The sequence below is a fragment of the Rhinolophus sinicus genome, chromosome 9 (assembly GCF_057876585.1).
Source record: "Rhinolophus sinicus isolate RSI-liver-muscle chromosome 9, RSI-T2T, whole genome shotgun sequence".
Classification (NCBI taxonomy): domain Eukaryota; kingdom Metazoa; phylum Chordata; class Mammalia; order Chiroptera; family Rhinolophidae; genus Rhinolophus; species Rhinolophus sinicus.
Window position 1 is genome coordinate 7,355,618 of NC_142509.1, and position 18,869 is coordinate 7,374,486.

General features: G+C 39.0%; 1 protein-coding gene across 2 annotated transcripts in view; it reads left to right on the forward strand.

Moving 5' to 3' along the window:
- Positions 1-18,869, forward strand: part of OPCML (opioid binding protein/cell adhesion molecule like) — a 1,344,396-nt gene that overhangs the window by 274,517 nt on the left and 1,051,010 nt on the right. The gene's annotated exons all lie outside the window — the stretch shown is intronic.

Sequence of the window (18,869 nt, forward strand, 5' to 3'; positions counted from 1 at the left end):
ATGTGTCTCTTGGAGACAGCATATGGTTGGGTTTAGTTTTTTGATCCAATCTGCTACTCTGTGCCTTTTTATTGGTGAGTTCAGTCCATTTACATTTAGGGTGATTATTGATATATGAGTATATCCTGTCATTCTATCTTTAGTTTTCTGGTAAGACTGTGTCTCCATTGTTTCTTTGTCTTTTTGTTGTTGTCTGTTATTTCTGTGTCGTGGTATTCTATGATGTTTCCCTCTGTTTCTTCCTTTATTACTGTATATATTTCAGTTCCGGATTTTTTTTTTTTTGAGTGGTTACCATTAAGTTTATGTAAAAGAAAGTTTGATATTTAAGGTATTCTATTTTCTTTAGCATGCTTACTTCCTCCATTCCCATATTCCAGTTCAGGCCTTTACTTTTCCCCTTTTTATGTTTTGGTTGCCACAAATTGTCCCTGTTGATAGTGGTCAAATAGCCTCCTTTAGCATTTCTTGTAGTGCAGGTCATGTATTAGAAAATTCCCTCAGCTTCTGTATATCTGGAAAGGTATATCTGTATTTTCCTCCTTCATATCTAAAGGATATCTTTGTTGGATATATTATTCTTGGCTCATAATTTTTCTCTTTCAATAGTTTGAATATTTGGTTCCACTCCCTCCTGGCTTGTAGAGTTTCTGCTGAAAAATCTGATGATAATCTAATGGGCTTTCCTTTGTAGGTTACCATCTTCTTTTCCATGGCTGTCTTAAGGATCATTTCTTTGTTATTGATTTTTGGCAGTTTCAATACAATGTGCCTTGGGTTTGAGTTAATTAGGTGTTCTATTTGCTTCTTGGATTCGAGAATCCAGTTCTGTCCACAAATTTGGGAAGTTCTCATCGACTATTTGTTTGAATATACACTCTGTTCCCTTTTCCCTTTCTTCCTCTTCTGGTATGCCCATTATTCTTATATTGCTCTTTCTGATGGAGTCAGAAAGTTCTTGCAGAGTTCTTTCATTTCTTTCAGGTCTCAAGTCTCTCACTTCTGTCTGTGTCATTTCCAGATTTCTATCCTCAATGTCACTGACTCTTTCCTCCATCTGGTCAACTCTACTACCTAAGCCGGCTATTTCATTCTTCATTTCTTCTATTGAGTTCTTAATCTCTAGAAATTCCATTTGGTTATTATTTAAAATTTCAGTCTCTTTGGTAAAATGTTCATGTTGTTTTTTGATTGTGTTTCTGAGTTCATTAAAGTGCCTATCTGTGTTTTCTTCCATCTCATTGACTTTTTTCAGAACTGCAATCTTGAATTCTCTGTCATTTAAGTCACATATTTCTATATCTTTAAGTTTATTTTCTGGAGACTTTTCACTTTCTTTCTGAGCTTTCTGTTGCTTTGGTTATTCATGGTAATTAATAATTTATTATTTCTCTTCCTAGACATCTACAGGAGTGGGTTTTGCAACATGTTGATAGGTAGAGGTCTTTCTATTGTTTTCCAGTATGTGTTAGTAGAATGTTTTATGTTCTCTCCAACTGCAGCCTTTTTTTCTCTCACATTGTAGTATTATGTTTTTCTCTGCACTATTTCAGCTTCTCACACAATGGGGGGATTCCCTGGAAGGCGGGGTTCTCTTCTGTTAATGGTTTGCCTGGGTCATAGGGCACCATACCCATGTGGGGATGCAGAGAGCTTTTGAAGTTCCAAAGCTCTTCCTGCACCAGATTCAGAGGCTGTGTGTTTCAGCAGTTCTGTTTACTCCTGCATGGGGCAATCCAGATAGGTGGGAACAGGAGTGGGGTGGGTTTTGAGAGGTGGTCCAGAGCAATGGCAGTGACCACCACCACAGCTGGTCCTGCTTCCACAGCTCCATACTCTTTGCCGGAACTAGTTGGGCTGTCAATCTGTATCTGTGGACCACAGTTCTCAGAACTGCAAATATTCTGTTATTTTGATCTGACACTGCTACTGTTCCACTTCTAGCACTGGGCAGGTGGGGACGGGGCAAGCTTTGGGAGGGTCCGGAGGGGGCTGCTAGTTTCCGTGCCTAAGGCTTCCATTCTCTGCAGCAGGGAGAGCTTAAACCACCATTTTCAGCCTTCTTCCCTCAGTCTTTTCTCCAAGGTCTCTGCCGTGAGCGTTGGGTTTAGCCGTGTTATATGCTGCCCCCTCAGCCCTGTGGGCCATAAGCGGAACCCTAGCAGTCCGAGTTCTTCCTGCTCCCGCAGCTGCGGTAGTTCAGGGATGCAGCGAGCTCGGAGCACTGGGCTAGGTCTGTGTCCTGCACCCGCGCAGCCTCATCTCCACACTTCTCTCTTCTCTCCTTCCCTGATTGTGCAATTTGCCCACCTTTGGGTTATTTCTGTAGTGTGCCTCTTAGTCTTGCCTGTGTCCTGTGCAGGGAGTCCTTTGTGGAGTTATAGTTGTTCAATTTGTTGTAAATTCCAGGAGAGATTTCCAGAGGCTCACCTCAAGCCACCATTTTTATGATGTCACCATCCCAATATTTAGGTATGTTGAACAGTCATTAATGTCCAAACACTTCTCTCATGAGAGTATTATTCAATGGAAAATTTGAAAATTCTAGTACAGTGGCAAATTATCTGATCATTTGTAAGCTGCTTATAGTTCAGTAGTATTAGAGAAAGGAAGAGCTTTGGATGATCTTTCCTAATTAAATTTATTTAAATGAATTTTCATTGCTCTACACCTGTTTGTAACATCACATCTCTTTAACTTGTGAGAATCTCATCTAATCAGCTCAGTTCATAAGAATTTACATTCAGAGGATAGGTTGAAATTTTCATATCAGTCCAGGAATAAAGAGTAAGGAATTCTAAGTTCCATGAGATTTCAGAAATTTTATAACACATATTTTAAAGCAAATTTTGCAGTTTATATTGATAAGGCAAAAGTGACATGATATTTCTTTCACGTGACATGTGAATATTCCTGTCATGTACTGTTCACCTGGATTAGCCTTGCACATTTCTCCCATCCTACCCTTTTTAATACCAATGTGAATCCTATACTGTGTTCAAACTCCTGTTCAAATCACATTTCTTTATGAAGCTGTTCAAATCATCTTAGCTCACAATGGACTGTCCCTTCTCTTAATATTTCTGACAGTTATAGTCAAGATCATGTAATTTAGCACAATAAAGCCTTGCGTTGTCCTTTGATTGGTGAAAACTTTCCATGTCTTTCTAAGTCTTACATGGCCCACACGAAATTGTGTATGTTGAATAGATCCTCTGCTGTCTGTTTTTTTCCAGTGCCTAGTGTATAGTGATTTACATTTATGCGGATTTGTTACTTGATTCATATAACCACAATCTATGGACCCTGCGGAGATTATTGACTGAAATTATACTAACTTATTTTTTTTTTCAAAATGCATCCTCATGCTAATTCATATATATTCAGTGCCCAGATTCAATTGCTTTTTTATAAATTGTTTCCCTATCTCTCTCCTCACAAACATGTACAAACAAGCAGATATTTCCTTTAAAATAATCCATGTACACCATCCAAACTGTTTGTCAAGAGATTGTTTTATTTTTTAATGTTTTAAATTTAAGTATAGATACTATCCAATATTAGTTATATTAGTTTCATATATGCAATATGATGATTTGATATTTTTGTACCTTATAATGTGTTCATCCCACAACCATCTGTCACCATGCAAACTTATCACAATACTATTGGCTATATTCCCCTTCACATGTTTCACCCTTTCCTAACCCCTTCCAACTTCCCTCTTCCAATTTCATCAACTAAGTTTATATAGATATTTTCTCTGAAATAAATATTTAAAATTACATTTACCTAAACATATGGAATGTGCTCCCTCATACCCACCAAAAGCTCTAAATATTATCAATTTTGAAACTCTGGTCTGGAAGTAAGATCTTTATTCAATTTAGGAAAAACCTCAGGTCAATATTTTTGGGGTTAGACCAAAGTGAAAACCTCATCTTTAAACAACAAATGTCTCTGAGTGTATTCTCTATTTTAGCCAACCGAAGTAGTTCCTTATTTCCAAAATTTGTAGAAAAGTTTGTGAGCCATTTTTTTTCTAAACTAACAGAGAGTTTTTCGTTTTTACTTCAAAAATTATGTATTGGTTGCTAACTACAGGAACAGCATTGTGTTAACTGTACCCTGAATGATGCAACAAACACTAAGATACCATTCATGTCTAGGGTGACTATTAATTTATCACCAAACTAGAACAGTTTTGAGTGTGAAAAGAGAACTATTAATATTAGAATTATGCTAGAATGATAGGAATAAACTGAGACTGTCCAGGGAAATTCTGGTTGTATGGTCACCCTACCCATCTGTGTTAATTTCTATGGTTGTTAACAAATAACCATAAACCTGATGGCTTGAAACAACAGACATTTATTTCTGTTGCTCCAGAGGTTAGAGATCCAAGATAAGTAATACTGGGCTAAGATCTATGTGTTGGCCGGGCTGTGCTCTCCAGAGATGACAAAGAAGTGTCTGTTTCTTGCCTCTTTCAGCTTTTGGGGACTGCCAGCATTCCTGGGTTTGTGACTGCATCACTCTCATCTCTGCCTTTATGGTTGCACAATTTCCTCTCCTTTCATCTTTATAAAACCTCCTTTTGCTTCCCTCTTATTTGGACACTTGTGAGGGCATTAGCGCCCACCAAGATCATCCAAGATAATTGCTCTATCTCAAAATCCTTAACTCAGTCACATCTGCAAAGACCCTTTTTCCTTATAGTAATGTGAAATTTACAAATTCCAGGGATTAAAACCTGATACATTTGGAAGCCGTTATTCTGCCTACTACACTATCCCTGCTTTTAAAGTTTTTATCACTAGAAATAAAAGTACACACCTGAAGCTAATATAATATTGTGTGTCAGCTATATTTTAATAAAAATCTTTAAAAAATAAATTAGAAAGTATATACTTAAGAAATTAGAAACCCCATCAGTAAGTATGCACAACTCAGTACTTCATGAGTAGCATGAACAAAACTGTTGTGTAGACGAAACAGAAATCAGTTGAACTTGGGACAGTTTACCTTAAAGAATAGACAGAATTTGGAAATATGTGGGAGAATGCATTTCAGACAGATACAGCTTGAACAAAGGTTTGGGAGAGGGATGAGCAGAGATGTGTGGGAGACATAAAGGGGGCCACTCTGCTCTAGAAACACAGTTCATAACAGGAGCCATGAGGATAACTTTGAAATTAGGCTGACATCGGAATGTTAGTTTTTCCTTATGCCAAGTTCTCCACATTCTCCTACTTTATTTACTCTAAAACTCTGTCACATCAGTCTCGCAGTCACTTCATCCTCTTTAAATCTCCATGGTTCACCTTTTGGCCTTTGACAATTTGTGTAACTTCGCGTCTGCATCCTTTGTGGGTCTCACTTGTTTTCCTGTCCCGTGAGGATGCTTTCTATACCTCAGCACTACTGTTCTTACTAGTTTGCTTTGCAAATCTTTTGTACTTGACTGTGAGTTCTTTGAAAGAAAGGGCCATCACATGTGTGTAATTTATAAGAAGAACTCAGTGAGTACTTTTTGAGTGAATGGATGTATAGATTTATACTAAGGACACTGAAATCCCATTGAATGTCTTTAGTAATTGTCATGGCAGTGGTGGTAGTATTTGCTTTTTGTCAGGTAGTGATCCCTTCTCTTTTTATCAAAAATGAGTTTGGAACTCCTTAGGCACCATCAGTGTGAGCCTAATAATTTTACCCCTTAATCTACTTAGGAGCAAATACTGAAATCATCCTTATGAGAAGCTATATACAGTATGTTATTTCTAAGGATATTCAGAAGTGGTATATGTGATTTTCTCTGTGAATTTCCAGTATGTTTTATCTCACTTCCTCCTTCAAATTAATCCACATTCATAATCTACCGATTTCCTCTCGTTCTGCATTCAGGCAGTTGGGAAATAAGTGATTGGCTATTTGCTCTTTATGGCCCACAAATGATACTGGTTTCTGGTTGCTGTAATTAAACGTGACTTAAGTAGCAGGAATTAAGTATCTGTCCATTAATAAGCTAGGTGATATTCATAAGCTGCTTTGCCACAATCAAGCTCCCAGATCCAACCCTGATAGCTTTCCATTAAAGCAGGGGATTAACTATTGGTGTAGCACAGTGGAAGGGACTAGAAGTACAGCAACTTGGGTCTCTACAAAAAATTACTTCTGAATCAAACCTCTGATTAACAGCTCCAGAGTTGCTTCTGTGTTTTGCATAATTAAGTTTCATGAAGTGTTACAATGAACAGCCTTGCCATCTCCCAGGTGGAAACAGCCACCATTTATTTGGCCAGCAGCATCAGAGGTGCTGGGTGGTGAATGAGAGACATTCGCGAGGGGATTTGGTGCATTCTAGGTCATAAATTGAATAAAGCTGCAATTATCTTCCAATAAAAAGCAACAAACATGATGATCCCGTGATACCACCCCAAAATCTCCTTTTATATGTTTCTGCTGATATGAGCCTAAGAACTCCTTTCTTTACGCAAATAAATGCTATGGCACTGAGAAACTTCTAGATATGCATGAAAGTTGACAGCTTCCTCTTTCTAATATTTCATGATTTTTCTGAACCTCCAAAGCACAGCTTGTTTTATGGCTGACTTGCTATCACACAAGCAGTCAGAGATGTGATGCAGATGTCCATTGTGCCTCAGACTCTTGGAACCACCTGGGAAGAGAGCCAAGATGTCACAGGAAGTGCTGGGATACAACAAAATGCCAAGCACTTTGTTGGTGGTGAGCTGGCCAGGAATTAATCGTTTATCAATGCCAAGGGATTATAACATGACCAGAAAATATTTCTTTTAGAGATGTTTTTCTTTCGGTAAAATTACATTTCTCTAACACAGTTACTCTCTTGACCAATATTATTTAGATCTTAAGGCAAATGAATCAACAGTAGCCATCATAGGGATGAAATTCTCTGTTCTAGTCACATTTCATTTGGATCAATAGGCTTATAGAAATGAATAATAGCAACTACTTTTATGGATATTACTACATGTCAGGTATTTTTCTGTGTTCTTTACTTGTACAGAAATACTTAATGAAGAACTTACTGCAGAGTATTTGGTTATCTTTATTTATTTTTGCCTTTCTTACTTCATTATTCCTTTTACTATCTCCCTCTTCTGCAATTTGCTCATTTCTCTTGCTCTCCTTCTCTATATTTCTTCTTAGATACCTTTATATATGTCTGAGATTTGATCAAGAGCAAACAATGGGAGAACATGAAAACTGAATTCAAATCCTGGAACTGTCATTCTCCATTTTGGGGCAAACTGGTTAATTAAATTGGGCCTCAGGTTATTTATTTTTTAAAAGAGGAAGGAAAAGAGAAAGAAGGAGGAAGAGGAGGAGAGAGATGGGGAGGAAGGAGACGAGAAAGAGGGGCAGGTAGTGGGGAGGAGAGGAAATTATATTAATACCTGTCCTAGCTACAATAAAATGTTGCCATGAGAATCAAAAGAGACAGTGTTTATGAAAACCCTCTGTAAATTGTATAGAACTCTACAAATTCCACTTGGTTTTGCTAACCTCCAAATAAATATTTTCAGGAATTTTACTAGGATTTAGAGCCAGACACATTTGAAAGAAAAAGAAAAAAAATAGCCCATGCTCTAGACAAATTGAGTGCCTTGTTATGCATTTACGAGGAGGAAAATGCTGCCATTCTATGCTAAAAACCCATTTGTCTTGCAAATTTCTATAATGAACAGATTTTGGAATAAATACCATGTAATCTGTGATGACAGTTCTCTCATTTCTTTTTTATAAGTCCAATCTTCTCAGCATCTGAATCACATAGCTACAGAACCTCCATAATCATTAAGGCAGCTGGGTCATATGCATTTTCCCCCCTTTATTCAGCACATAACAGAGTCCCCAACTAGTCTCTCCTTATAAGGCCCACGTTCTGGTCCCTAAATGCACCCGCATAAGAATGCCAGATCAGGAAAGAAAACAAACAGTGAGCTGCATGGCCTTTGCAACAATATGCCATTTCCCCCACTGACCTTTACCTGTGTATATTTAAAACTTGAATTTTGCTTGGAGCTTGTGGAGCACTTGAATTGCATTAAATATTCTTTTGATTTAAATAGATCATCTCTTTGGAACATAATGTGGTTTTGATCAAATTTAACTCTTCAATCCCTTTTCCTTTTTGTCTTTCTCTAGGTAAGTGATATTTGATTATTGATTTGGACTTCTTCAAGGGAGAGTTCTGAGACCTACCCTATTCTAAGTTCCTTTGGAATGAAGTCTTCAGCCAGTTACTATTCATCCTGCCCAAGTCGTTCTGTTTCATCTCTTGGCTCCTGCAGCACAGCGGGGCACATGGAGGTATGGCTGTTCACTGTCAATGGGTTTGCATCTGTTAGTAGAAAAAACAATGTGAGTGTTGGATCAGTATCAATGATACAATTAAGAGAAATTACTAGGAACTGAATGCCAAAAGATAATCATTTCACCTCTCCGTGTCAACTCATTGTATGGGTTCTCATTAATTCTGTGTTAATCTATTTACTAAAAATGAACTTAATAAAATATCTAAGTGAATTATAATAATTGCATGAGGATTTCACAAACATTTTTTGCCTTCTTTTTAAATTAGAAAACAGGTTTAAATATATTTTGTTTATATACCAGTTGGGTACATGAGTAGGTCTGAAAAAAGTCAATTAGTACCTTGTTCCCAGATGATGGAGTTCAGCATGCTTGAACATATAGTTGAAAACATTTTATAAAAATTAGGAAAATAAAACTACAGAGGGGCAACGGATAATGTAATTCTGAGGACTAAAATTATACGTGTTCCTTGTGTCTATAACTTTTGGTACATTGAGTCACTGTACCATAAAATTTACTGCAGAACTGTTCTATCAACTTGAGGATCAGAGTACTTAATGGAATTGTCAAGAGGACCATCAAATTCATGAATCTCACCCCAATAGCTAGCACGTACTTCAGATGGTTGTGAAGGTCAAACGTGAGCTAGATGATGATGACTAAATCTGAACCAGAAGCAAACTATGATGAGCTAATAAATAGTTAACTGCAGACCTCAGTCTATATAAAATGCAGATGTGATTACAGTGTATTTTGAGTACTTCTACTAGAAATCCCCTTTGTCTGCTAAATTGGTGAAAACTTTAATCAGGTGCTGATTCACACAGAAATATTTAAGAACATGAATGGTATTTTATTTAACTCATTATTAATGAGGAAACCAGGTACATGTTATATATGTTTCAAAGGAGAAGTCAAAGAAGTGCAAAGGTATGTAGAATGAAGGATTAAAATCAGTTTGCAGGTGGACATGAAACTGGCTTTTTCCAAAGAAGGGAGGGACGTCAACTGAACCTGTATCAGAAAGAATTTATTTTCATGTTTATAGACAGGATTATTTTTGCATTGCTGTCAATTATCTATCATTTTCAGAGTTGCAAAATAGCTCAAAGGCAATGAAAGGCTAGAATGAGATAACTCAGTAGATGTGCTCTAAACGATGTACTGTGTTTCATTAGAAACACCCAGTAATCTTTTTTTTTTTTTTTTTTTTTTGCTTATTTTTAATTCCCTTAATACTCAAGAGTGTAGATTTTAAAATAGGAAGTCATAATCTACCAATATATTCAGATTCTAACTATCTATGTTCCTATTTATTAAAGTCCACTTTTGTGTCAAGTCTGGAAATTCAGGTGGCAGAGTCATCCTTTGATTTTGGAAACAAGCCTACTTTAGTTTTCTGGGACTTCCCTGGAACGTCTAGTTTCACGACTTATATAAAGAAGTTTTAAGTATTTCCCTGAAAAAGTGTAGGTTCTTAAGAAGTATTTGTTCAATGAATGAATTCTTTAAAACTATGCATTAGCTAGATGTTCTTTATTCTTTGGTTGTTTATAAGTGATATTGTCAAAGTATCTCTCCAATGGAAGAACTTGGATTTGAAAGTTTCTATTTGCCATATCTTTGCCCTTGAAACACATTTTGTCCACTTTAATTCGTCTTCCTAAATGGAAGAACTCATATCTGGTACATGTTAGTGGGAATATGATGTGGCCATAGCATATTGACTTAGCTCTTTGATAGCTTTTTCCAAATGTGGATGTGTATCAGGGTGTCTTATTCACCAACTTGGGGCCACCCCTGCCCCAAATAAGTAGGGACCAGAGGATAAAGAGTTGGCTCAAGCTGAAGGGGAGGAAAAGGCAGACATCACCCAGGTGTGGTAAGATACCTCCTTGGTGTAGCATTATGATTTTGGCCCCCAATCACATGCATCTAGGGAGTCTGGAGGTCTGCTCTAGTCTGTGGGTGTGATTGCCTCCCAACCGATGTGTTAGAATTATTTCTATGTGTTCCCATTTGCCTCTGCAGAGCTCTGTTTCATGCTGTTGTCACTGATGAAAATCCCTCTCGGTGGTCTAAAGCTATGGGACCACATAGCCCCACATGATAACTTTTTCAGAAGAGGTGGTGCTTCTTTCCACCACTTCCCAGAAAATCATATCATTTTCACTGTTAGCAGCTTTCACTGAGATTTTCCTAAGTCCTCTCACATAGAATATCCAGCTGTGCTACTGAGAGAAGTTTGAAAGTGAAAGATCTGTTCCAATATTTTTCTTCCTCATAAACCATCTGGATTTTTTTTTTTCTTTCTGAAATTTTTTTTTTTTTAGGGTATAAGAAGGAAGCTCCCAAAGAGAGAAGACTCCTCAGTCAAGGCTTATCACTGACTTGATCAAACTCTAATAGGCAACTGTGTGTCACTGGATTTACTGTGTAGATTTCTATTAGAGTGCTCAAGAGCACCGTCATGAAATTTATCTCAACCTTGAGCCTTTTCTCTTCAAGGTGAATTGGAGTCAGAAGATTTAGTTGACTGGACTAAGATGATAAAGATGGCCATTGGTGTGATTGAGTTCAGAACTCAGGATCTGTTTGGTCTTTTTTTATATCTTTGTTTGATTCCTCAGGACACGTGATGTGAAGGATAAGATCCTAAACATTTAGTTATTCATTGTTTAGTAGCTATTTTTTACTGCCAAGTGCATGAAGGGGCCCCGGATCTCTAAGAATTACCCACAGGACATGACCTAAGGAGGAGTACCCATTAGAGGGAATACTAGTCACTTTTCCTAAGGGCTCATGAAGTTCTGAGATAACCAACTTCCTGGCTTTAAGTTCTTAAAAAAAACAACCAACAACAAAAGAAATACATTTTGCAAATAAACAAAATATGACCACAGATGCTACTTTTTTCCTCTCCTTCTGTCACCCACCTAGTCACAGAGGCTGTCTCTGTCTAGGATGATGGGAAAGAAACTGAGGTTGACAGCGGTGTGTGTGGGGGTGGGGGGCAAAGGGGAAAGAGCACAGAGCATTGTGCTTCTCCTTTGTGCATGTTTGCTGGGCCTTCTCAGGGTCCTTCCTTCCCCACCCATGAATTTTACCCAGGTTTAAAAACAACTGAGATTTCATACTAGACAACATCTCCTGTGTTGAGATGCAGAATTACCAGGTGACTTGGCTTATTAAGCCATGTTTACCTGTGTTCTCAGACTTTTTATGGAGCAAAGACTCATGGGAGTATATGTCTGAGCTTGCTAGCCGCAGCCCCCCTACCCCAGCTTCTCTTCTTTTTTCTTCTGTCCTCTCAATATCACATCATATTCCTCCTCGCTTAGCCCACAGTCCACAGAAGAACATCCCCATTTGCAAATTTTAGTTGCAGATTGATTTCTAGAATCATGATGCGAAGCCACAAGCAATGTGCCGTGCGGTGGGGAGTGTAATTTAGCTTCCTCATCTAACCCTCTGCAGCTCATTCACCGAATGTCACTTTTCCTCGAGTCCACATATTATCTCACTCGAGCAGATGCAATAAGGTAGAAATACAGGGTATTTGGAATGCAGTTTATTAAGACATGTTTTGGAGCCAGTTGGAGGGACACTGGCTCAGAAAGTTAATCACAGTACCCACCAATGTATTGACCTGCTTCCTCTTCTCTGCCTTGGGGAATTGAAGCAAGCACTGGGTTGCTAGCATTCTAATTCAGGTTATGATTATGCTTATGATTCTCATTTTCCTTCTGGTATATGTATCAAACTGTATCTTTTTTATTTATTGGTAAAACAACAAAATAATATTGAAGGTATCACAGTATAGTCACTGAGTTATGTGTGGAGTGAAAAGAAAGGGATTCCTGGAGAGAGGGAAGGGGCAATTTTGAACTTCTAGAAATTTTCTGAGTGTTGGGGGAAAAAATAATAAACAAAAAACTAAGCCACAATGAAAAAGTAATATTGCATCTATATCACAATGAACTTTTTTAGGAGCTGGAAATGGCATTATTACTCTTGGAAAAAAGAGCTCTCTCCTTTATCCCCTCCCTTTTGATTTAGACTTTTGTGAGCCAAAGTGCTCCAGTGTTTTAATGGTCTGTTTTAAAGATGGAAAGGCCCCTTACATGTCAGAACACAAGCCTGTCCCAGCCAGCACGAGGCTTTGTTTGATTAGGAAGCTTGTTTGGGATAGATGATATTTTTATAGCTTCTGCTTTGCTTCACCAACGGCCATATTGATGTAGCTCTCCAGGACGGGCCTAATAAATAGTTTATAAAACTGTGAGGCCATTCTCTTGGGTAATCTACCACTGTGCCTTCACAGACTACAAACTCACACATCTAGAGAGAACTGGCTTCTCACACACAGCTGGCCACAGGCCATGAGTGGGAGGTTTCGGGGTGTGTGTGTGTGTGTGTGTGTGTGTGTGTGTGTGTACATTCAAAAGAACCACCTGAACTTTCCTGTGAACGTTTTAGAAGAGCAGTGGAGAGTGAAATGTTGAGATCTGGTGTTTCATTAATGCTGCTCAATCTGTGCTCAGATGCTGTGGCTGCTGGGAAAGCTGGGGCTCAGAAGAGCTGTAGAAAACCCTCCCAAAGTAGTTTAAGCTTCTGTGATCTCACCGTTTGCCATGAAATAGAGAGGCCCTGGAAAATGGTGGAAAGACGGTGAGTTTGACCTGAGGGCACCTCAGGGCAGAGATGGTGAAATATGATAAAGAGCACAGCCAGCTTACACAGCAGGTGGGAGCTGCAATCCTTCTAGGTGCCATTTCAGAAAGGACAGGAGATGTTTCCCCTTCTGGGGAAGGACAGGGGCTGTGCCCATTAGGGATGCCCTACAGCAGCACTCTGACAGCCAGGCGAACGGGGTGGGGTGGAGATCACCAAGGCACTTCATGTATGCATGCTAGGAGAGAGGGGGCGGGGCTCTGAGCTCTGGGCTGAATATGGCTCCCCTGACGTTAGTAAGCCTCTGTACGGACTTAACTGTACTAACAGCTCTAAATGTTATCATTTAGCTCATTTAATGATCATATATTGTCATAATTTTATAGATACAGAAGTGGCTTTGGAGACGTTTATAGCATAAACAAAACCACAAAAGAACAACAAAACTGGAAAACTTGCCTAATGATAGTTGAACTAGTAAGTGGCAGAGCCAAATTTGCACCTGGATTTTTTGTCTGATTACACAACCTTGCACATTGAACTATATGTGAGACAAGTAATGTCTGTGTTATATGGAAGCTAAGTAGGCAACAATTTATGAGATGTGATTTTTAAAAAAATATTGGGGAAATGCCCCTGCCCAGAAATCCCAAATCCTTGAGCATTTCAGGCTGATAGTCTGAAAACATACCTCTAATCTAAAGATGTGAGACATTAAAATTCAAGTGACACTCAACAATGTAAGCTGCTATTTATTCTTAAAATGCCATTCCTCTGGCCTCACCAGCACAGGGCTTACTATAGTCACAATAATAGTCCATAGAAGTCTTTCTCAAGCTGTGCCCACTCAGTGGGAGTGGAAGCTTTTCTAAAAGCTCTTCCAGATAGTCTGGTAACCCAAGGCATGTGGCAGTAAGCTTTTTGGCTTCTTGTGATTGTCCCTTGTTTCCTGTTCTCCTTCTGTTTAGTATAGTCACATCTCCTGACACCCCCAATCCTAAACCAACCACAGGTACCCACCCAGGGGTGTCTGTGCTAGTGTCTTCAGCTGCCTGACAAAGCTAGGCAAGCCTGCTGTGGAAGGTGGCCCTATATGTACGCAGGGGCTGTGTTTGCTTCCTGCTTCACATTTAATGTCACCTCCCATCACACGACCGCCAGTCATCCCCTGTGACTGCTGAGATGCTAGCCTTTCTCTCTGATGGTTCACAGAGAACAGAGGAAACTAGCTGTTTTGATTTTTATTTGTTATTTATTGCAATCAAATCACTGTAGGGTTCAGGTTCAGGCCAGGAGGTGATCTGCGTCACAGGCACCATTCTCTGTTAAGAGAATCTCTCTTAACCATTTCTCTAATCCAACATTCTCCCACTTTCGTTGAACTCAGCTGCGTAACTCTCACCATACTTCATTAGATGCCTGGCCCACTAGGTCTTGAGAGGGGCCCAGATAAGCCTGGAAGCCTGGGTCAAAGCAGCATAGCCACAAAGGTAGAACTTCCAGATGCTGCAGTTACCAGGTTTTCCTGAATGCTTCTTGTGTGTAGGACCCCATTCTGCATACAGCCTTTGTGACTGTGAAATGAGTGGAGATACTGAGAGCAGATTGTCTGAGTGGGTTAAGAAGGGAAGGCTCTGGAGTACTGGGAAAGAGGCTGTGTGTGTTTGGCTGTGGTCACATATTCTTCACAGATGCCGCACACACCTCCACAGCAGTTGGGTGGCTGGTCAGTACGGTGAACAGAGGGAGTGGGTGGTAACCGCAAGAGCTGTGAAGACCCAGCATTCTTCACAGTTGTCTTTTGAGGGGGGAAGTTATTAGCAGGCTTCTGTGGACCCTAGCATTTTGGAATGACTAAGAAACAGGAAACAAGAATATAAACTCTTGTTCAGGCTCATATGTTAACTGTGTGACCTCAGTCAGGTCAGGTTAGCGTAACTATCTCAGGCTCCCTTTCTTTCACTGTGACTAAAGAAAAGCAATACTGACCCTATTTTCCTGGACTGAACTCACGATAAAAATATGTAAATAAATATTACCATTTAAAATTGAATTAAATTGCTATCAAAATACAAAGCAGAAAAAACCTACAACCATAAGTATTTGTCTCATTTCTCGTGAAAGTTTTCTAAATCGGTGTTTATCATCCAAAACAAAAACAAAACAAACAAACTACCAGTATCAACCTAATCAACTATTTGTCAAACCCTCATTTCAACAAAAGCAAACAGCACCATCTATAATGATCTTGGTCCTCATTTTTTCTTATCCAAATTACTGCTATGTTGTCCTAGACCATTTATAGTGCTTCAATGCATTTACTATGTCTGTGATCATGTTCTTTTTAAGAGTTCAACAAAGGCAATGTGAGCCATCATGGGACCAGCATTGTGTTAGTTGTGGGATGGTATTTGGTGAGTCCTCTAAATTCAGGGTAACCAAAAACTATTTTATCTTACCTTTCATCATCCCCCTCAAAATTCCCAAGAAAAATAGCCTAAGGGGTGAGGTAAGGCAAATGTACACTCTTCATTTCCATGTGTCTTTGGCCTAAACACCAATGCAGTCAGTCTCCTATGAGCTAGCCTGATGGTCTATTGCAGAGGTCTAAACTCTGACTATTCATGAGAATCCCCTGGGAGATTTGATAAATCAAAAACAAACAAACAAAAACAGTGGTTCTTGGGACTCTTTCTGAAAGGACTCTGATTTAATTGGTCTAGGGTAGAGCATACTAGACACCAGTATGTTTTAAAAGTTCCCAGATAATTTCACTGTGCTATCAAGGAGGAGAGCCATGAAATTAGGGGGATCCTTTTGCATGGGCTGTAGCCTGGTTGCACACCAAACAGTCTTTATTTCCTACCTCTCCCAGGCCTATAGCTGAGTCTGTACTTCCCCTCTTTTTCCATAGTTGGGTCTGCCCCCTCCCCTTTTTAGCCCTTAAGAGGAAACAACTACTTAGGTAAAATAAATATCAAGCACTTGTAGTATTTGTCCCATGCTCAGGATCTGGTTCAGACCACTTGACCTTGGGATGTGCCATGGTAGGAGAGTTCCCAGCCAGACTATTTCCAGATCAGTGGAACCTCTCCAGTCTCTGGGAAGTAAGAATCCATAGAGGGACAGAGAGTAAGAAGTTAAGCTAGGGGCTCTTCTTTCTGTGCCAACCTTAGCCTGTGGAAAAATGGAGTTTAAAGAGAGAAGAATGCACGCACTGCTTTACATCTTTAACCCCTTTACTTACTATAGGAAACTGCACTCCTATCAGGAAGCCCAAAAAAAGTCTAGGATTTACCAAAGAGAGAGAACTAAACAGGAAAAGAGTGTATAGCTTCCTTTCCCCAGAAGTCATGCAGGACATAAAGACTATAAGCTACAAGCCTGTCCTCAAGGACCTGTAACCTAATGATGGAGGCGAGAAGCCAGGAGGGTCATGGGCTTCCCACTCCCCGTTTGCCTCTCATGAAGGATGCAGTCCCGATTCTGGAGCCTGACAGGATCTGAGGGTTTTTCTTTCTTCTCTAGTCTTCTCTCTCTGGCCATCCCCACATATACCTAGAGAGTTCTCTGCTTGGTGTCTCTTATTTCCTACTTGTGTCTCATGTTGATCCTCTGCCTTTTCCTCCTCCCCCCCATGCCTACTTCCTGCTGACTGTAAAGGTCTGCCTCAGGCGTCTTTTCTTCTGGAAAGCATTTCCCAGCTCCACCAGTCTGCTAAGAGTTCCTCTTCTGTGTTCCCATTGCATACTCTGCATACCTCTTTCTTAGAAAATTTCACACGCAATTTTGTCCATTTATTCATTGGCATTATTTTTACTCAATTCTGACCAAAGAAACGAGTCAATGTTTATAGTTGTCCTGTCCAGTATGGTGGTCACCAGCCTTATGTGGTTCTTGAACACTTGAAATGCAGCTAGTATACATGTTGAAACAACAATATTTTTACTATATTGAATTAAGTAAAATATGTTAAAATAATTTTACTTTCTATGTTTTTTGTTTTTTACTTTTTACAAGGTGGCTTCATTTAAAATTACATTTGTCACCAAAAAAAGTATATGTCTGACAATTAAATTCGCACTTTCTCCAGAAAACGTGCTACATACCTCACTGCTCAATACCACTATGGTCACCTTTGAAGTACTCCTCTTGGGAAGCTATGCACCGACGCCAGTGCCTAGTCCACTCTTCAAGGCAATTTTGGAACTCTTTTTCTGGAATGGCCATCAGAGCTGTCATATTACCCTTGATGTCCTGAATGCCATCAAAATGGCTTCCTTTCAGTATTTCCTCTATCTTTGGATAAAGAAAGAAATCATTGGGGACCAGATCAGGTGACTAGGGAGGCTGTCCCAATACAGTTATTTGTCAACTGTCTAAAACCTCCCTCACAGACAGTGCCCTGTAAGCTGGTGCATTGTCATGATGCAAGAGCCATGAATTGTTGGTATAAAGCTCAGGTCGTCTAACTTTTTCACGCAGCCTTTTCAGCACTTCCAAAGAGTAACCTTGGTTAACAGTTTGTCCAGTTGATACAAATTCATAATGAATAATCCCTCTGATATCAAAAAACATTAGTAACATCATTGCTACAAGTTTGTGAACGTAATTGTCTGACTTCATATGAGTCTCATATTACATTTCTATTGAGTAGCTCTTGTCTATAATATGAAGCGAAGGGTCAGATATTACTCTTCACATTATTTCTGTTTGTATCTCTTCTTCTTCCATCTATTCTCATCCCTCAACCTCCTCCTCCCAGAAGACATTTGGAGATAAAAAGATGAATAAGATATTGCCCTTAGCCTTTAGTTCTCATGGAGACATATTTTACTTTTTGTTAATCCTGTAAACTTCCTCTGCAGAATACCTACAGTAGAACCAAAAAAATATTGTTTGGTTCCTTCATAGAATTATTATTTATCCAGAATTACCCAGCATAGTTCTATGTAGCTCTTTTAAAATTAAAATTGTCCTTTCTTTCATGGAGTTTAGAGTACCTCATGTTCGTTTCATTTATAAATGCTTTTATATCCTCAATACCCTCAATGTTAGTGAAAAGGTAGATAGTCAGGCTCCAATTTTATCGATGGGCAAGGGAATCATAACAAAAAAAAAAATTAACAACAAAGCCAGGATCAGGCATAGATCTTCACATTAAAACATAGTTCCCCATTGAGTCTGTGGACAAAATATCCAATACTCAAAAACTAATAGCAGAAAAATCAAATGAAATTGAGGTTGTCTTGAGTATCATACCTGGTCCTAAGTACTTTTTCAGCTGTTATGCTTTTTCAAGTGTATTTGGGGAAATGGGTTTAGAAAACAGGTGGGAGGGGAGCAGGAGGAGCTTTTCTCTTCATGAAGCTGAATCTACTTGCCCGTTTCCATTGTCGCCCTCTCACGGAAGCTACCCTTCCCAATCTCTCTCACTCCTTTCTCTCTCCTCAAGCCTAAGTTCCTATGGAGCTTTGTAATACATTTATTTGGCTGATACATGTTTTGTGTGCCGTTTATACTATTTTGAGTTGTCAATTCTCCTTTGAACTGCTCCATACATGACTCCTCAGTGAGTTAGTCACTGCCTATAGGGTAAGACCATATGGTATACTATATACTTCTTTGTAGAGAAGACTTACATGAGTGCAGGGCCTTAGAGAAACTGAAAATATAACCTGACCTTGCACTTAAATTCATCAAGAGAGGTTTTAGAAAATAGCAAAATTTCATATACTTTTCTTAAAGTGTAAAATCATTCGCCAGCTATAGGGTTGTTTCTTAATGTTTATAAATTGTTTAAAATAATTAGGCAAATAAGCTATGCAAAGTGA